Below are 19978 nucleotides of genomic sequence, written 5' to 3' on the forward strand. Positions count from 1 at the left end.
AATAATCAACGGATACCGTCTCACCCGTGTCCTCATGGACGGTGGCAGTAGTCTCAATTTAATATACGAGGACACTGTCCGCAGGATGGGGATAAACCTATCTAGAATTAGCCAAAGCAACACCACCTTTGAAGGGGTGATACCAGGCATTGAAGCCTACGGCTGGGGCTCCGTCGTACTGAGGGTAACATTTGGCCCCCCAGGCAACTCTAGAAGTGAAGAACTACTCTTCATCGTTGCACCCTTCCAAAGCGGCTATCATGCACTGCTCGGAAGACCGGCCTTCACCCGCTTCAATGCATTGCTGCATTATGACTACCTTACACTCAAGATGCCCGATCCACGTGGCGTCATCACCGTTAGCAGAATCGAAGAGCGCTCTTCACGCGCAGAGGAACACGCGACGGCCCTGGCGGCCGGACCATAAGCGGCCTCTAATACCATAAAACATGACTGGTCATTAAGACCACAGACACGGTTAGACGAGTCCGGTAGCCCGGATAAAATTCAACCGGACACCGTATATGTAATCCCATAGCGGAAACCAGGGGCTATAAACATTTAATGTAGCCCCAAAGCCTGGCTCAACCTTATTGGCAGGCCATCATCTTACACTTCTACTATCTATCGCATACTTACGTTGTATTCTCCTATGAGTTTTCCTTTTTTTCACAGACAACGTTCGCGCGATACCCTTCCAGGATACGGCACAACAGAGACAAAGGCGCAGACGTGCAGCAGGGCCCCGTTCAACAAGTTTCTTTTTAGATTAAGCCCCTGTGTAAACCTTTTCTATTACCTCTTGTTGTTTAAACCATCCCATGGGTTCCATACCCACAGAGGATACTGTCGTTATTGGCATTTCGCCACGACAGGTTACCGCATGTACCTGGAAACACAGGGTTCATATTGAATGGGCATTCTTGAGCCCATCTTCTGCTATAAAGTCCGAACACCTTCGGGAGTGTTCGGCGTCATGAGTTTGGCCTTATATGCATCATCTCTGAATCATGTCTTGGGTCAAATGTTGGGTTTGCCCGGCTCCTGGGTTTGCCGCCTTACGTTCCATTATTATCGGCTAAGGCAGGCCAAAGGAGAACTACTGCGATTGTGCCCTGGTTATTCCGGATGAGCGCCTCAGTACAGAAAGCCGAAAACTGACCGTCATGATACAGCGAGAGACTGTTCAACCACTCGAAGACTCATCGGAATCTCTAGGATTCCTCCGCATTAACGAAGGGTCGTTTACCGGACATGTACACACCCGCCCATATTCGGATGCCCGCGAAGGTACCAGGGGCTACATAGTAGCCCCACCATTATATCCCCATGGCTAAGCGAAAGTGTTAAAGCTATATAGTTCGGTTGCCTAGTTCGACGTGCAATCACCTCCTTAATGGACCAAGATGTTGGATCAAGTGTGATTAAGCATATTCTTCGCGAACACCCCCGCATTGTATGCGTGGGGGCTGAAGCCAACGACTGCTATCTTTCAGACTACTTATACATATAAGAATAGTCATACAGGGGACACAATCATATTTTCAAGCAAAAAATATAAGTATAGCCTCATAATCAAAATAAACATTGTTTTTACAATAATTCGACTTATCACTCAAACAAAATACTCTTCGAGCACTGCGCCTCTATTAGGCGAGCACCCTCTGTGACCTGCGCCAAGTAGTGCTCGGCCGGATATTGGCCTCCCGCCGGATCCTGGGTCGCTATAATGGTGGCCTCCATATCCGTCCAATAGGATTTTATGCAGGCGAGAGCCATCCGCGCACCCTCTATGCATGCCGACCTCCTCATGGCGTCGATCCGAGTCACGACCCCAAGGAATTGTTGCACCAAACCAAAATAACTGTCCGGCTGGGGCCCCCTCGGCCAAAGATGGTCTGTTACAGACCGCATTGCAAGCCCGAACAGCCTATGAAGCTCCGCCACAGTAGCCACCTTCTCGTTTAACGGTAGCGAGCGGTTGGGAGCATTGAACTGCGACCAAAAAAGCTTCTCCACTTCCTTATCACCTTGATCCTCGAAGAACTTGGCAGCGTCAGCTGTACTTTTCGTCAAGTCCACATATGCGTCTGCAGGACTCCAACGCCCAGCTAGGGGAGCATACTTTGGATCCAAAAACTTCGTCCGCAGTAGGTAGGAGCTCCCGGCCACGATTTTGTCGGCCTGTTGGAGCTCCTCCCGCATGCCCCGGATCTCGGTCCGCATCTCCTTGGCAGCATTAAGCGCCTTGTCTAGCTTGGCCGAACTAGCCTTACTCTCTTTTCAAGGAGCACATACCGGTCGGCGGCATTTTTCAACTCTTCAGCCATTTCGGCTATCTTCTCCTCGCTTCGGCGATGAGCAGCCTGTTCGGCTCTCAACTCTTCGGCCGCCTTTAGGACAGCCGCATTGCTAGCCCAAGCTTGTTCCTTGGCTTGAGAAAGCTCGGCCCTTAGGGCCTCCACGGCAGCAGCACCATCTGCAGTGCATACACAGGGCATTAACATTATGCCATTCTCGCATTTTCCTATACAATATAATAAGGGAAGCAGAGTACATACCCTGGGATTCTTCAAGCCGTTTGTTCACCAGCGTGATATCAACATCAATAGATCCGATCTGCCTTCTCAGTTCGGCAACTTCAACAGACTAGTCGGCTGCCGGATCATTGCATACCTACACATATATACAGTGCAGCCATTAGTATATGATCCCCCGTTTGCCACCTATGGCGGGCAACCAGAGTCTCAAGGGCTACTATCTATAGGGAGCACACCTAGCGCGTGCTTCATAAAAAAAGGTGCATTTTTCACTGCATACCTCAAAGCCTTTGAGCAGGCTTGTAAATGCCTCATTCGAACTGCTGGTAGCGGATGAAATCCTCGTGAGCACCATGCTCATTAAAGAGTGGTGCTCCTCTGAGAGCGCGGATCGCTCCATAAAGCCTGTCAGCACGTCCGGCCGGTCATCGAACTGTGCCGGACCCTTCCCATTGCCCCCCGTGGGAGCCAAATGCTCCGGGCTCAGGGTAACTGACGTGTTCGCTTCCGGCTTCGGTAGATCCGGACTCCTCCATGACGACACCTCCGTGTCGCCCGCTTCATGAGGCGGAGAGGTGGGTGGAGTCTCACTCTACATCATCTCCGGACAAAGGTCCCCCGAAGACGAACTCTGTTGAGAAGAGCTGCTCGCCGGACTACAGAAGACAAAGTCTCGGTTACAGATCTCGGAGTAACACCATACCTTCGAAATACTGAATAACTTATGGCTCGGTGGAGGGCTGGCCCATCGGTGGGCACGACGCGATAAGGGTGCCCGTCGCGGCAGAGCCCCCTGGTGGTACCTTCTTCCCTTGCTTGGGCGTCTCCGCCTCCAAGTCTTCGGGGGCCGCCCTCTTCTTCCCGCGTGGGGAGGAAGCTTTAACCTCCCTTTCCCGGCTATCCTCCATAGTAGAGGTAGCGATTCCTCCGGTCTGGATGTGTAGTGCGGTTTCGCTGCCCTTTCCTTCGCCTTCCCTTGAGGGGATTTTTCTGAGCGCCCGGCCAAGCATATTTGTAATTGTTGGACCAGGCAAGCCTTCAGGAAGTGGCGCCGGACACCTGATTCTCTCCGCCTTGTTGAGCCATTCCTGGCCACAGATGGATTTTCAGAATTACAATTATGATAAATATAAACGAAGTGTCCGGCTTTAAGGTTACTTACTTGGACGTCTAGGCGATTGCAACTTAGGCCCGCATCCTCGGTAGTGTCCAGACACTTTACTTGTGGTCCGAAGAATAATTTACACATTCCTTTGAGCTTCAGGCCGAAGAAGTGCTTAATAGTCCGCGGACCCTCCGGATTAAACTCCCACATCCGGAGAGGCCAATGTTTGCACGACAGCGTCCGCCGGATTAGCATCACTTTCATTATACTAACGAGATTTATGTGCCTCTCTATGAGCTCCCGAATATGATTCTGCAGTTTTGGTACATCGCCAGCAGGCCCATAATTCTGTCCTACGTTGGTCCAAGATGCTAACTGTGACGGAGGGCCCGAGCGGAACTCGGGGGCGGCCACCCACTTTGTGCCTCTGGGAGCTGTGACATAAAACCACCTCCGTTGCCACACATCGGATACTTCCAGAAAGGAGCCCTCTGGCCATGGGGCATCGACGTTCTTGCTTATTATGGCACCTCCGCACTCCGCATGTCGCCCCTCGATCATCTTCGGCGTCACATTGAAGGTCTTGAGCCATAAGCCGAAGTGTGGGTTGACGTGGAGAAAAGCCTCGCACACAATAATAAATGACGAGATGTGGAGGATGGCGTCTGGAGCCAGATCATGGAAATACAGGCCGTAGTAGAACATGAGCCCCCTCACAAAGGGGTCGAGGGTGAGGCCTAGGCCTCGGAGGAAGTGAGGAACGAATACGACGCTCTCATTGGGCTCCGACGCGGGGATGACTTGCCCTAGAGCAGGAAGCCCGTGCTGGATATCAGCGGTCAGGTATCCGACCTCCCTAAGCTTAGTAATATCCTCCTCCTGGATCGAGGAGGCCACCCACCGGCCTTTTGCGTTGGATCCGGACATGCTGGAGGATCTGGGGTGTTGAGGCTTAGGTTTTTGAATGATGGAGCTCGAGGCGCGAGAAGGAGCAGGAGAGGTGGAAAAGAGGTGTAGGCCTCGGCCCCTTTATAAAGAGGATGAATATCAAGAGTCCTCAGCATGCCCGCTTGGGACTTATCTAAAATACACGGAGTCATACCAACGGTCGCCGTGGGGTCACACACGCCCATATAGATGAGAGACCCTGTAATAAGAGGAACACGATCTCTGCTTTGACAGGACGTGCCAATAAAACCGCCTCGCGACGCGAGTCGAGGTGGAGCAGGAAACGCCGGTTCGTGTTGGACCAGGCCACGATGCAGGAGCACGACGTACAAAGATTGCCAGCAGAACGAATTTATGCTATGTTCCCTACAATGGTGTGTGAAGGTCATCTCACAGATCTGGACACGGTCTACGTGTTCGATAATAACCTTGGAGTATTCGGAGAAGGAACCCGCCTTGCAATGCCGAAGACAAGACTGTGTGCCGGACTCATCGTCATTGAAGCCTGGTTCAGGGGCTACTGAGGGAGTCCTGGATTAGGGGGTATCCGGACAGCCGGACTATATGCATCGTCCGTACTATCGAAGCGTGGAGATACAAGACTCAAGACTTTGGCCCGTGTTCGGATGGAACTCTCCTTTGCGTGGAAGACAAGCTTGGCGATCCGGATATTATATTTCCTTCCTTGTAACTGACTCCATGTAAACCCTAGCCCTCTCCGGTGTCTATATAAACCAGAGAGGATGGTCCTTAGAAGGCCGATCACAATTACAATCATACCATCATAGGCTAGCTCTTAGGGTTTAGCCTCTACGATCTCGTGGTAGATCTACTCTTGTATTACTCATATCTTCGATATTAATCAAGTAGGAAGTAGGGTTTTACCTCCATCGAGAGGGCCCGAACCTGGGTAAACATTGTGTCCCTTGCTTCCTGTTACCATCAGCCTAAGACGCACAGATCGGGACCCCCTACCCGAGATCCTCCGGTTTTGACACCGACAAGAGGGCGTGCCCCTCCCTTGTGGCCTCTCTCCTCTCCTCCAATAAGGCCCAATAGGCCCATTACTTCTCCCGGGGGTTCCAGTAACCTCCCGGTACTCCGGAAAAATGCCTGAACCACTCGGAACCATTTCGATGTCCAAATCCAACCTTCCAATATATGAATCTTTATGTCTCGACCATTTCAAGACTCCTCGTCACATCCGTGATCTCATCCAGGACTCCGAACAAACTTCGATCATCAAATCACATAACTCATAATACAAATCGTCATCGAATGTTAAGCGTGCGGACCCTACAGGTTCGAGAACTATGTAAACATGAGCGAGACACATCTCTGGTCAATAACCAATAGCGGAACCTGGATGCTCATGTTGGCCCCTACATATTCTACAAATATCTTTATCGTTCAATCCGCATAACAACATACGTTTTTCCCTTTGTCATCGATATGTTACTTGCCCGAGATTCGATCGTCGGTATGATCATACCTATTTCAATCTCGTTACCGGAAAGTCTCTTTACTCGTTCCATAATGCATCATCCCTTAACTAACTCATTAGTCACATTGCTTGCAAGGCTTCATATGATGTGCATTACTGAGAGGGCCCAGAGATACCTCTCCGAAACACGGAGTGACAAATCCTATTCTCGATCTATGCCAACCCAACAAACACCTTCGGAGACACATGTAGAGCATCTTTATAATCACCCAGTTACGTTGTGACATTTGATAGCACACAAGGTGTTCCTCCGGTATTCGGGAGTTGCATAATCTCATAGTCTGAGGAACATGTATAAGTCATGAAGAAAGAAGTAGCAATGAAACTGTAACGATCATAATGCTAAGCTAACGGATGGGACATGTCCATCACATCATTCTCCTAATGATGTGATCCTGATCGTCAAATGACAACACATGTCTATGGTCAGGAAACATAACCGTCTTTGATTAACGGGCTAGTCAAGTAGAGGCATACTAGGGACAATATGTTTTGTCTATGTATTCACACATGTACTAAGTTTCCGGTAAATATAATTCTAGCATGAATAATAAACATTTATCATGAAATAAGGAAATATAAATAACAACTTTATTATTGCCTCTAGGGCATATTTCCTTCAGTAGGATATAATTTTCGTTGCATGATTATTGACTTTCGTGCATGCATAGGGAATCACAAACCTTAACACCAATATTCTTACTAGAGCACAATTACTCACCAACATGACTCACATATCACATCATCATATCTCAAAACTATTACTAAGAATCAAGTTTATTTTGTACGATGATGTTCATGACATATATTTTCTTTCTTTCTTTATCCTTCTTGGATATTTATCACTTTGGGACTAATTTTCATGTGTTGCTTTTCATAACCTCAAACAAATATAAGTGAAGATCATGAGCATAACATATTTTCTTTCTCTCAAAATAATTTAAGTGAAGCAAGAGAGAATTTCTTAAAAATTTTACTAACTCTCAAATAAATCTAAGTGAAGCAAGAGAGCATTTCTTCAAAAATACTAAGCACACCGTGCTCAAAAAGATATAAGTGAAGCACTAGAGCAAGTCCATTGCTCATAAAAATTTAAGTGAAGCATAGAGAGCAATTCTAACAAGTCATGACATAATTTCGGCTCTCTCAAATAGGTGTGTCTAGCAAGGTTTGATGACTTAAAACACAAAATAAAACAAGCAAAGACACATATCATACAAGACGCTCCAAGCAAAACACATATCATGTGACGAGTACAAATATAGTCTCCAGTAAAATACCGATGGTCGTTAGAAGAAAGAGGGAATGCCCCCGAGGGCATTCCCAAGCTTAGTTGGTTGCTCATTCCTGGATAATAGCTTGGGATGCCGGGGCATCCCCAAGCTTCGGCTCTTCTATCCTTCTTTCATCCATCGTAAGATAACCCAAAACTTGAAAACTTCAATCACACAAAACTCAACAAAACCCTTGTGAGATCCGTTAGTAAAATAAAGCAAACCACTATTATAACTACTGTGTAAAACCAATTCTTATTTTATTTTTGTATTATATCTACTGTATTCCAACTTTTCTATGGCAAAAACTCATCAAAGAAAACCATAGAGCCATCAAAATAAGCACACAACACAAAGAAAACAGAATCTGTCAAAAGAGAATAGTCTGTAGTAATCTGGAACTTTCGAATACGTATGTAACTCCAAAAATTCTACCAAATTATGAAGACCAGAATAATTTGCATATTAATCTTATGCAAAAAGAATTAGGGTAAAATATATTTTCTGTGATTTATGATAATTATTTTTGTGAGCATAAAGTTTCTGTCCTTTTCTGCAAGATCAACCAACTATCACCCCGGAAGATGCTAAAGGATTTACTTCGCACAAACACTAATTAAAACACAAAAAACACAATCATAACATTAGCATAATTGTTCTAACACTCAAGAATAGAAAGCAAAAAGAAAAATAAATTTTATTCATTCGGTTGCCTCTCAACAAGCGCTATGGTTTTACGCCCTTAGCTAGGCATAAAGCAAGGATCTAAGTTTTGTCTTCCAAAGTTTTAGCAACTTTTGTAAGGGTTTTCTCAAACCCGGGAGGCTCTTTACGCTTCCCTAAATTCTCCGGAAAAGAAACCGTCTTAAGATCCAAAGAGTAATCAAGGTATTCATGCGATTAATACTACCAATGAGGTGCTTGAGGGGTTCATTATATTTCTGCATTTCGACCATATGTTTATGTAAATCACCAAGTTTGTCCAACATTTGAACTCCCTCGGGGGTAAAGGAAAACCCCTTCTTTTGAGGAGGAATTCCCTGATGAAGCTATGTACCTAGTGTAGGGTCATGGACCTGTCCAAACTACCCTACCCAAGGACATCTCTAGAAGAAACCACCTGTGAATCGACTCAGAAGTGTTCCACTTGACGGACTCGAAGACACTCGACCATGAAGCCTACCACTCGACCATGAAGCCAACCACTCGACGGCCAGGAGATCTAAAGTCACTCTGCATGTAATGGTCTGTCATTAAGTAGCCTTTATGGTCTTCATAGCACTTTATGTGGGCGTTATCAGTAACCCCCAGTCTTAATGTACTTTAAACCCTGCATAACTGAGGGCCGGAGGGGTCTGGCAGACTCTATATAAGCCACCCCCTCCTCAGTGTAAAGGGTTCACACCCCTGTAACTCATACGCATATAATCCAGTCGACCGCCTCCGGGCTCCGAGACGTAGGGCTATTACTTCCTCCGAGAAGGGCCTGAACTCGTAAATCTCTTGCGTATACAACTACTCCATAGCTAGGATCTTGCCTCTCCATTAGTACCCCCCTACACTACTGTCATACTTAGAACCACGACAGTTGGCGCCCACCATGGGGCAGGTGTCTTAGCGACTTATTGGAGAAGTTGCAATTTTTCCGATCTCCTTCATCATGGTTTCAGGCGGAGTTTTGGTCGAGGGCCGGGAGATCCGTCTCGGCATGCTCACGTTCATCGCCGACGACTCTGCCTGGCTTCAGGAGGCTCTGCTCGACATCGACGCGCTCCCAGTCCATGGAGCGATGCACTTTCGCGCGTGCGTCCACGGCGTCCTCCTGCGGCAACCGTCGACCCAGTATCGGTCGGTCGTTGTGTCATCCTCCCTCCCTGCTTCCCGCCGGCGCAATCACTCCGGTCGGTCGAGGCTTCAGCGGTGGGTGAGGAACGCGGTGGCCCGAGAGTCGGCCACCCCCCAAGTCACGGCGATCGAGCCTGACAAATCTCTCTACGGCCTATTTGACCTGTCGACTGGCTCCGCAGAGACTGCATCCGAGTGCGACAGCAGTGATCCAGCGGCGGAGGTTCTGATGGTCGATGGACCACGCGGTCCTCCCGGTTTTCCCGACACCGAAGGAGGCAACGGCGGAGGCGATCCGTCGCATGCCCATGAAGACTACCTCCCCGAGCCCCTCAATTCGCTGCAGAGGCAAGAACTTCGCCGCCGGAACATGGATGCACTTCACACTCCTATCGTTGGAGAAACCCCTGAGGCTCGTGCCTTAGAGGACGCGTGCTTGGCCAACTTGGCTGAGCGCACTCGACTGGAGAACCTTCAGCGAGCACTCAACGAGCGTGCGTGGCAACGGGTTCCGGACTCCAGTCGACGTCATCTCTTTCCACCACTGACTCAGGTATATTGAACTCCGATTCAGAATTTAGCAGCTGCGGCCCGTATAGCAGAGTCAATGCAGCCTTCCCAGTCAGAGGCTGGCAGAGGTTTGATGCAGATCAGAGATTTGCTCCGGGCAGCAGGAGATCAAAATTCAGCTGTATCGCAGTCGCGAAACAGGATTCACAGCAGACCCGTAGCCGCAAATACAGTTTAGTCGGCTCACAGCCCCAGATCGCCCCCGAGGCGTGAGGGACGTGGAGACCGGCACGACTAGTACAAGAACCGTGAGCAGTATGATCACCGATTCGATCGCGATGATCGACGTCGAGTGCCCACCCGTCCCCCAAGGGGTGGATCGTACGTGCCTCGACAGCAGGATGATAGACGCCAGCACAGTGTAGGACGAAGGATTCCAGTCGACCCCAGGGAACTAGGCTTTGATGCGAGATCCATTATCGTTCAAGGTCTGGTCGACAGGAACAGAGCTCACCGAGAGGGTAACGACAGAGATGTTCCCACCAGCAGCAGAGTGCATGTCTCAGGACCAGAGTGCTTCAGCAGAGCCATCAGGGCCGCGGTGATTCCTCCCAACTTCAGGTTGGCGACTGGAGTCAGCAAGTTCACTGGTGAGTCCAAGCCTGATACTTGGCTTGAGGACTACCGAGTGGCTGTTCAGATCAGCGACGGCAATGATGAGGTGGCCATGAAGCATCTGCCTCTTATGTTGGAGGGCTCGGCCAGAGCGTGGCTGAATCAGTTAGCACCCAGCAGCATTTACACTTGGGAAGATCTTTCCCGAGTGTTTGTCAGAACATTTGAAGGAACTTGCAAGCGACCAGCAGGACTGACAGAGCTGCAAACTTGTGTACAGAAGCCGAATGAAACTTTGAGAGATTACATCTAGAGATGGATCACATTGCATCACACGGTAGAGAATGTATCTGATCACCAGGCAGTCTGTGCCTTCAAGGAAGGCGTTAAGTACAGAGAGCTGAACCTGAAATTCGGTCGAACCGGAGACATGTCTCTGAGTCGAATGATGGAGATAGCCACCAAGTATGCCAATGGTGAAGAAGAGGATCAGCTCCCGAGTGGCAAGCACAAGTCAGTCGCCCACGAAACCGGAGGAGGGAACTCCAGTCGGAAGCAGAAACGGAAAGCCGAGCCAGCTGCTCCTGGAGAAGCCTTGGCCGTGACTCAAGGAAAGTTCAAAGGGAAGCCCAAAGGGCCTTGGAACCCCAAGAAAGTGAAAGACAAGGAGGGAAATGACGTGATGGATTTTCCATGCCACATCCACACGAAGAAAGATGAAGAGGGTAATTTCATTTACCCGAAACATACCACTCGGCAGTGTCGGCTCTTGATCCTGCAGTTCCAGGGGAAACAGCCCAAGGACAAAGAAAAGGAGTCGGACAAAGTTGACGACAAAGAGGATAGTGATGATGGATATCCCCAGGTCAATTCCACCCTGATGATTTTTGCTGACGCTGAAAGCAAAAGTCGACTAAAAGTTATAAACCGAGAGGTGAATATGGTTGCTCCGGCGACACCCAATTATCTGAAGTGGTCTCAGACAACCATCACATTTGACCAGTTTGATCACCCGACGCACATAGCCACCCCTGGGAGGCAAGCTCTGGTGGTCGACCCAGTCGTCGAAGGTACTCGACTGACTAAAGTGTTGATGGATGGTGGCAGTAGTTTGAATATACTATACGCAAAGAAACTGAAGGGATGGGCATTCCGATGTCCAGACTCGGTACAAGCAACATGAGTTTCTATGGAGTCATTCCTGGCAAGAAGGCCGCGTCACTCGGCCAGATTTCTCTTGATGTGGTTTTTGGTGATTCCAAAAATTTCCGCAAAGAGAAGTTGACATTTGAGGTTGTGGATTTCCAGAGTGCCTATCACGCTATATTGGGCAGGCTAGCTTATGCACGTTTTATGGCTCGACCATGTTACGTGTACCTCAAATTGAAGATGCCTGGCCCTAAAGGTGTGATCACGGTTACTAGTAATCGCAAGAAGGCGGAAGAGTGCTTTCAGAAAGGCTCAAATATCGCTGATGCTCAGATGGTAGCAGAAGAGTGGCAGGAACACCAGAAAAATGCAGACCCGAGTGATTTGTTGCGAGCTAAGAAGCCTGCTACAGAATTAGCATTTTAGTCGTCCGGTGAGACAAAGCCAGTTCACATCCACCCGACCGACCCCAACGCTGCTCCGACTAATATCTCCACAACACTCGACCCCAAATAGGAAGAAGCGCTCATCCGGTTCCTCCGTGAGAACTGGGACATCTTTGCATGGAAACCTTCTGACATGCCAGGTGTACCCAGGGGACTGGCTGAGCACCGTCTACGAGTCGATTCAAAGGCAAAACCTGTCAAGGAACATCTGCGACGATCCGCCATCCAGAAAAGGAAGGCCATTGGCGAAGAGGTGGCTCAGCACTTAGCAGCAGAGTTTATCCGAGATATTTACCACTCCGAGTGGCTCGCCAATGTTGTCATGGTCCCCAATAAGGACAAGTCACTTCGCATGTGCATTGACTTTAAACATATCAATCGGGCCTGCCTGAAAGATCATTTTCCTCTCCCCCGCATCGACCAAATAGTCGACTCGACTGCGGGATGTGAGCGCCTATCTTTCTTAGACGCCTATTCCGGGTACCATCAGATCCGTCTATATGGACCCGATGAGATCAAAACAGCTTTCATCACCCCATTTCGGTGCTTCTGTTATGTCACCATGCCATTCGGCCTCATTAATGTCGGAGCCACGTTCATGAGGATGATTTAGAAGTGTTTGCTCACTCAAATCAATTGGAATGTGGATGCATACATGGATGATATTGTGGTCAAGTCACGGAAAGGTTCCGACCTGCTGACTGACCTCGCTGAAACATTTGCCAACCTCAAGAGGTATGATATCAAGCTTAATCCATCAAAGTGCACATTCGGAGTTCCTGGCGGAAAATTACTCGGTTTTCTCGTTTCTGAACGAGGAATCGACGCAAATCCAGAGAAACTGGGCACTATACTCCGAATGAAAAGACCTGTGCTTGTGCACGATGTTCAGAAGCTTACTGGTTGCTTGGTCGCTTTAAGTCGATTCATCTCTCGTCTCGGTGAAAAGGCATTGCCTCTTTACCGACTGATGAAGAAGTCAGACAAGTTCGAGTGGACTCCTGAAGCTGATGCAGCGTTTGCAGAGCTAAAAGCCCTGCTTTCCACCCAGCCAGTGCTTGCTGCCCCGATCAGGAAAGAGCCTTTGCTGCTTTACATTGCAGCCACAGGACAAGTCGTCAGTACATTACTTACAGTCGAGTGGGAAGAAGAAGGGAAAGCCTTCAAAGTTCAGCGCCCAGTATATTATATTTCTGAAGTCCTGACCCCATCAAAGCAAAGATACCCTCATTATCAGAAGCTTGTATATGGGATTTATATGACCACGAAGAAAGTCGCTCACTACTTCTCTGACCATACCATTACTGTCGTTAGCGACGCCGCATTATCAGAGATTCTGCACAACAGAGATGCAACTGGTCGAGTGGCAAAATGGGCGATTGAACTCCTTCCCCTGGATATCATATTTGAGGCAAAGAAAGCTATCAAGTCCCAAGCAATAGCAGATTTCCTGGCCGAGTGGACTGAACAGCAACTGCCGACTCAAGTTCACTCGGAGCACTGGACCATGTTCTTTGATGGCTCTAAGATGCTGAATGGTTCCGGTGCTGGGGTAGTGTTGGTTTCCCCCTAAGGAGATAAGCTCAGATATGTACTCCAGATTCACTTTGATTCCTCCAACAAGGAAGCAGAATACGAAGCACTTTTGTATATGGGATTTATATGACCACGAAGAAAGTCGCTCACTACTTCTCTGACCATACCATTACTGTCGTCAGCGACGCCCCATTATTAGAGATTCTGCACAACAGAGATGCAACTGGTCGAGTGGCAAAATGGGCGATTGAACTCCTTCCCCTGGATATCAGATTTGAGGCAAAGAAAGCTATCAAGTCCCAAGCAATAGCAGATTTCCTCGCCGAGTGGACTGAACAGCAACTACCGACTCAAGTTCACTCGGAGCACTGGACCATGTTCTTTGATGGCTCTAAGATGCTGAATGGTTCCGGTGTTGGGGTAGTGTTGGTTTCCCCCTGAGGAGATAAGCTTAGATATGTACTCCAGATTCACTTTGATTCCTCCAACAACGAAGCAGAATACGAAGCACTTTTGTATGGGTTGCGTATAGCCATTTCACTCGGCGTCCATCGCCTCATGGTCTACAGCGACTCGGATTTGGTGGTTAATCAAGTGATGAAGGAGTGGGACGTCAGAAGCCCATCCATGACTGGTTACTGCAATGCAGTAAGAAAGCTGGAGAAGAAATTTGAGGGGTTAGAGCTTCATCATATACCCCGACTAAAAAATCAAGCAGCCGACGATTTGGCAAAGATAGGTTCCAAGAGAGAAGCCATTCCCAGTGGTGTGTTTTTGGAACATATCCACGCACCATCGGTTCAAGAGGATCCTTTCACCGAAGAAGCCCCACAGCCAAAGAGTGCCACGGATCCGACTGAAGTCGAGGTCCCAGCCATGGTCGACCTGATCATGGAAGTTCTGGTTATCAGTCCCGACTGGACAGTGCCGTACATCGCGTATATCCTAAGGAAAGAGCTCCCAGAGAATGAAGAAGAGGCTCGACAGATCGTCCGTCGATCCAAAGCCTTTACTGTGATGAAGGGACAGTTGTACAGGGAAAGCACGACTGGAGCTAGCTAGAAATGCATAACGCCAGAAGCGGGTCGGATAATTCTTAACGACATCCACTCGGGGACCTGTGGCCATCATGCGTCCTCTCGGACTATTGTGGCTAAATCATACCGAGCGGGTTTTTACTGGCCCAGAGCAAATGAAATGGCAAAAGAGATAGTCAACAAGTGTGAAGGATGTCAGTTCTACTCCAATATGTCGCACAAGCCCGCCTCAGCCCTGAAGACCATTCCAATCGTTTGGCCCTTTGCTGTTTGGGGATTAGATATGGTTGGACCACTGAGGACTGGCAGGAGCGGCTTCCCCCATGTACTGGTGGCAGTCGACAAGTTCACCAAGTGGATCGAAGCCAAGCCTATCAAGAATCTTGATGCCGGCACTACTATCAGCTTCATCAGAGAGTTGATATTCAGATATGGAGTTCTGCATAGCATCATCATGGATAATGGGTCAAACTTCGATTCTGACCAATTCAAAGCCTTCTGCGCTTCTCAAGGCACACGAGTCGACTACGCTTCAGTCGCCCATCCCCAGTCGAATGGACAAGCAGAAAGAGCCAATGACCTAATTCTCAAAGGACTCAAACCCCGGTTGATGCGTGATCTCAAACACGCAGCAGGCGCGTGGGTCGACGAACTTCCATCAGTTCTTTGGGGATTGAGGACTACTCCAAATCGGTTGACTGGGAGAACTCCATTCTTTCTGGTCTATGGAGCTGAAGCGGTTCTGCCGAGCGATCTGCTTCACAATGCACCATGAGTCGAGCTCTACTCTAAAGTTGAAGCAGAGCAAGCCAGACAGGATGCAGTCGACCTTCTGGAAGAATAAAGAGAGATGGCCATGATCCGATTGACCATCTATCAGCAAGACTTGCGTCGATTCCATGCCAGAAACGTGAAGAGTCGAGCCTTCCAAGAAGGAGACTTGCTCCTCTGAGTGGACCAACAGAAGCCACACAAACTCGCTCCTACTTGGGAAGGCCCCTTCATCGTCACCAAAGTTCTCCACAATGGAGCATATCGTCTTTACAACATTGATCGCCAGATTGATGAGCCACAAGCTTGGAATGCGGATCTACTCCGCCCCTTTTACACTTAACTACTCACTCGGATGAGATGTAATAAAAGTACTCCTGTAGTTTATTTATCAAAGACAAAAGTGTTATAATTTTCCCATTAATTGTTGCTGCTTTTGTTTATGTAAGAAATCCCCCAGTGGGTGGCTTAGCTGCGAATCCATTTCGCCTAAGTTTGTAAAAAAATTCCTGCCGAGTGACGAGCAAGCCTCTCACTCGGAGACTTAGCTGCGAATCCGTTTTGCCTAAGTGTTTGAAATCCTACCGAGTGGAGAGCAAACCTCCCACTCGGGGGCTTAGCTGCGAATCCGTTTCGCCTAAGTGTTTGAAATCCTACCGAGTGGAGAGCAAACCTCCCACTCGGGGGCTTAGCTGCAGTCCAGTACTCGCCTAAGTGTTTGAAATCCTACCGAGTGGAGAGCAAACCTCCCACTCGGGGGCTTAGCTGTAGTCCAGTACTCGCCTAAGTGTTTGAAATCCTACCGAGTGGAGAGCAAATCTCCCACTCGGGGGCTTAGCTGCAGTCCAGTACTCGCCTAAGTATGAAATTCGTTCCGATCCGCAAGGACGATGAGGTGCAGGTCGACTGCTACCTTCTCCTTCGAGTTACGGCATAAATACAATGTGAAGTAATGAAAGTCCTACCGAATGGAGACCAAACCTCCCACTCGGGGGCTTAGCTGCAGTCCAGTACTCGCCTAAGTGTTTGAAATCCTACCGAGTGGTGAGTATGCCTCTCACTCGGAGGCTTAGCTGCAGCCCAGTACTCGCCTAAGTGTTTAAAATCCTACCGAGTGGTGAGTCTGCCTCTCACTCGGGGGCTTAGCTGCAGTCCAGTACTCGCCTAAGTGTTTGAAATCCTACCGAGTGGTGAGTCTGCCTCTCACTCGGAGGCTTAGCTATAGTCCAGCACTCGCCTAAGTACGAAATTTGTTCCGACCCGCAAGGACGACGAGGTGCAGGTCGACTGCTACCTTCTCCTTCGAGCTTCGGCACAAATACAACGTGCGCTCTGCAAGGACGACGAGGTACAGGTAGACTGCTACCTTCTCCTTCGAGCTACGGCACAAATACAACATGCGCTCTGCAAGGACGACGAGGTGTAGGTTGACTCCTACCTTCTCCTTCGAGCTACGGCACAAATACAACATGCGCTCTGCAAGGACGATGAGGTGCAGGTCGACTGCTACCTTCTCCTTCGAGCTTCGGCACAAATACAATGTGCGCTTCATCCTGGCCCGCAAGGACGCAAGTCGATTGCAATCTGTGCTCCAACCTGCAAGAGTACGGCCCAAGCACTAAAATATACTCCGAGTGGAGAGCAAGGTTCGCTCGAAGACAAATGCAAGCGTATTCAACGGTAAAGCCAAGTTCAGATAGCATCCTATGGGTCCAGAAGTGCTCAGGAATCAAGCCTGTTAAAGTTTATCAGTTACAAAATCACTCGGCATTCCGAGGCAAATTTAAGGCATCAAGCATAGAAGTTTTTTACTCCTCCGGTGGAGGACTGGAAGGCGCGACGAACTGGTCCAGGTCGATTCTATCAGCAATCCGAGTGGCAGCAGCGATGAAGGTCTCCAGGAAAGATTGGAAGTCATGCTTCTTGGTATTGGCCACCTTGAGGGACGCCAGCTTTTCCTCTCGCGCGTCCTTGCAGTGAACACGGACGAGAGATAGAGCAACATCAGCACCACACCTGGCGGAGGACTTCTTCCATTCTTGCAGTCGACCTGGAATTTCATTTAGTCGAGTCATGAGAGACTCGAGGTCAAGTTGAAGTGTCTCTCTCGGCCAGAGTGTCGTGTCGATCCGCGACGCCGCAACCTTCAGTCGAGCAAGATAGTCGACCACACCAGCGACACGAGACTCCAGTCGGAGCATGTTCATGGCAGCTTCATCCTTCACAAAAGAGTTGATCGGATCCAAACCTGTCTCCACTCGACTGGTCCCCTCCTTGAAATTTTGGCAGAATTCTGTACACACAAGTCAAAGATAAACCAGCAGTTCTGCGACGAGTCGACGATAACAAGTCAGTCGGGTGAGAGAGGTTACCTTCAAGCATGAGGAACAACTTCTTGGCGAGCCCTCCCAGATAAGCTTCCAGATCATTCTTCTTCCCCACCAGCTCACTAGCCTTGTCACTCAGAGCAATCTTGTCATTCTTTAGACGGTTGACTTCCTTGTTGGCCGCGTCGAGAGCAGCTTTCAGGTTGGCGTTCTCTTCTTCAAGTTTGCCGACTGAAGCCAGCTTCTCTTCCGCAAGCTTCGTTTTGTCCAAAGCCGCCTTCTGCGCCTCAGCAAGTTCCCGGTCCTTCTTTCAGAGCCACCTTCGTTTTTTCTGCAAAATGACAAGGAGGTTAGAATCAATAGTGGGCAGAAGGATGAAAACAGTCGTCAAGTTCTCACCAATCGTACCTTTTGCCTCGTCCTTCGCCTTCTGAAAGTTCTCCTGAACAAGTTTCAAGTCAAGGTCGAGCTGGATATGTTTCTTTTCCAACTCAGTGTAACGAGCCACAAGCTCGCAAGATTTCTGCAAAGAGTCAGTCGACAGTTATCAAAGAGATGTTACTTCCGAGTAACTAAGAGAAAAACCGTAGCATTTCTAAGACTACAGTCGAATCAAAATATTCAACAGTAGTCTCGGGGACTACACCCAGTGGGTGCACTCAGCGTGCCCCCTCTAGTTTTATCGACTTGATCCGATCAGTCGACCAAAAGGAACAAAGAGATTGTGGTTCCAAAACCATAGCTAACTGCCAGCAGTCAGTCATAGTCTCATCACGATCTACAAAAAAAACCAGGATCTTCAGACTATAGTGGACTGCCAGCAATCCACCGTAGTCTCGGGGACTACACCCAGTGGGTGCACTCAGCGTGCCCCCACCGGTTCCAAGATTCCGTTCGACATGGTCCGATCAGACCGACTGCCAAAGTTGGAATGAGGAGATTCAAAATACACAGACTACAGTCGACTGCCGGCAGTCGACCATAGTCTCGGGGACTACACCCAGTGGGTGCACTCAGCATGCCCCCACCAGTTCAAAAAGTTCAAAAAATCAATCGACGCACCCAGTGGGTGTACAGATTCAAAGATCTTCAGAAAGGAAATTTTCAGATTGCATATCCTAACAGAACAAGCGGTGATCAACTAACCTGGACATTGCTCTGGAGGGCTGAGCTAGCATCATAAGCCGCTTGGCTGGCTTCCCGGATCGCCTTCACCTGCTCCATCATGATCCCCGCCTGGCGTATAGCCTCCCTAGCAGCACCCGCTTGGTCCTTTGGGACGTGGTGTGTGGCGAAAAGGGAGGGCGAATCAGCAATCGACGATGAAGGCCGGGCACTCATCAGCAGCACAGCGAAGGACACTGAATGTCGAGTGACTTCACCGCCTTCTTGAACCAATGCCTCAGGCATCGGCGCAGTCTGAATGGTCTTGCCACACGGCGCCTTCTTGTTCTTCCTCCCCCTCAGTGGCACCTCGTCGTCGTCATCAGGGAGATCAATGACATGAGGAGGAGCTGCAGGATAAATCCAGAGTTAGAAACAAAAATCCAATCGACCAAAAGTGAAACTACAGAGAGCGTACCAGGATTGGAGGTGGCAGCGTCTTCCATCTCTTGATCGTCATTCTTGGTGGAAGTCTCGGAGGTAGCGACACTGCAGTTTTCGGAAATCAGTCGGTTAACCAACTAGTCGACCAAGAGTCTACCCATGCTAAACGAAGAAACACGAGTTCTGTTGTTACCCGGAAATCATGGGAATGGCCACCTTCATCTTGGGCAGGGCCTTCGACGGCTTCAACGACGCCGCTCGGGGATGCTTGGGAGCTTTTTCAGTCGGAGCAGGGGAAGACGTCCAAGGGCGCTTCATCGACTGTCCCGCATGCATAGTTGCTTTGACACGCTCGACCAAGGGGTCATGGGAGAGCTTGGATCGCCTTTCCGTGCGAGAAGGGTCGGCTTCCTCCTCCTCTTCCTCCTCCTCTCCACCAGAGTCGTCGTCATCTTCGTCCCCCTCAGCGTCAGACTGCCACTCCTCCTGGCTTTCGCCTCCGCTCGCCTCCTCCTCTTCAACCTATTCTTGTGCCCCGTTGGGCGTCGAGTACATCTCAGTGGTGACCTGGAAAACAACAAGCAAAGCGAAAGTCAGTCGACTGAATTCTAACAAAAAAGGAATGAAGGAAGCAGGATCACAGTCGGAGAAACAGAGTCGTACCTTGTCTGGATTGTATGATTGGTCGAGTGGAGGAATCCTCCTGGCCCCTCGGGGGTTGTCTTTATTCCCTATGATGGCAGTCATCCACCTCTCCAGCGTGGCATCCTCGACCTCCTCCGGGTGGACCCGAGTGGTGTCTTCGGTGCCAAAATACATCCAC

The sequence above is a fragment of the Triticum aestivum genome, chromosome 5B (genome assembly GCF_018294505.1).
Source record: "Triticum aestivum cultivar Chinese Spring chromosome 5B, IWGSC CS RefSeq v2.1, whole genome shotgun sequence".
Classification (NCBI taxonomy): domain Eukaryota; kingdom Viridiplantae; phylum Streptophyta; class Magnoliopsida; order Poales; family Poaceae; genus Triticum; species Triticum aestivum.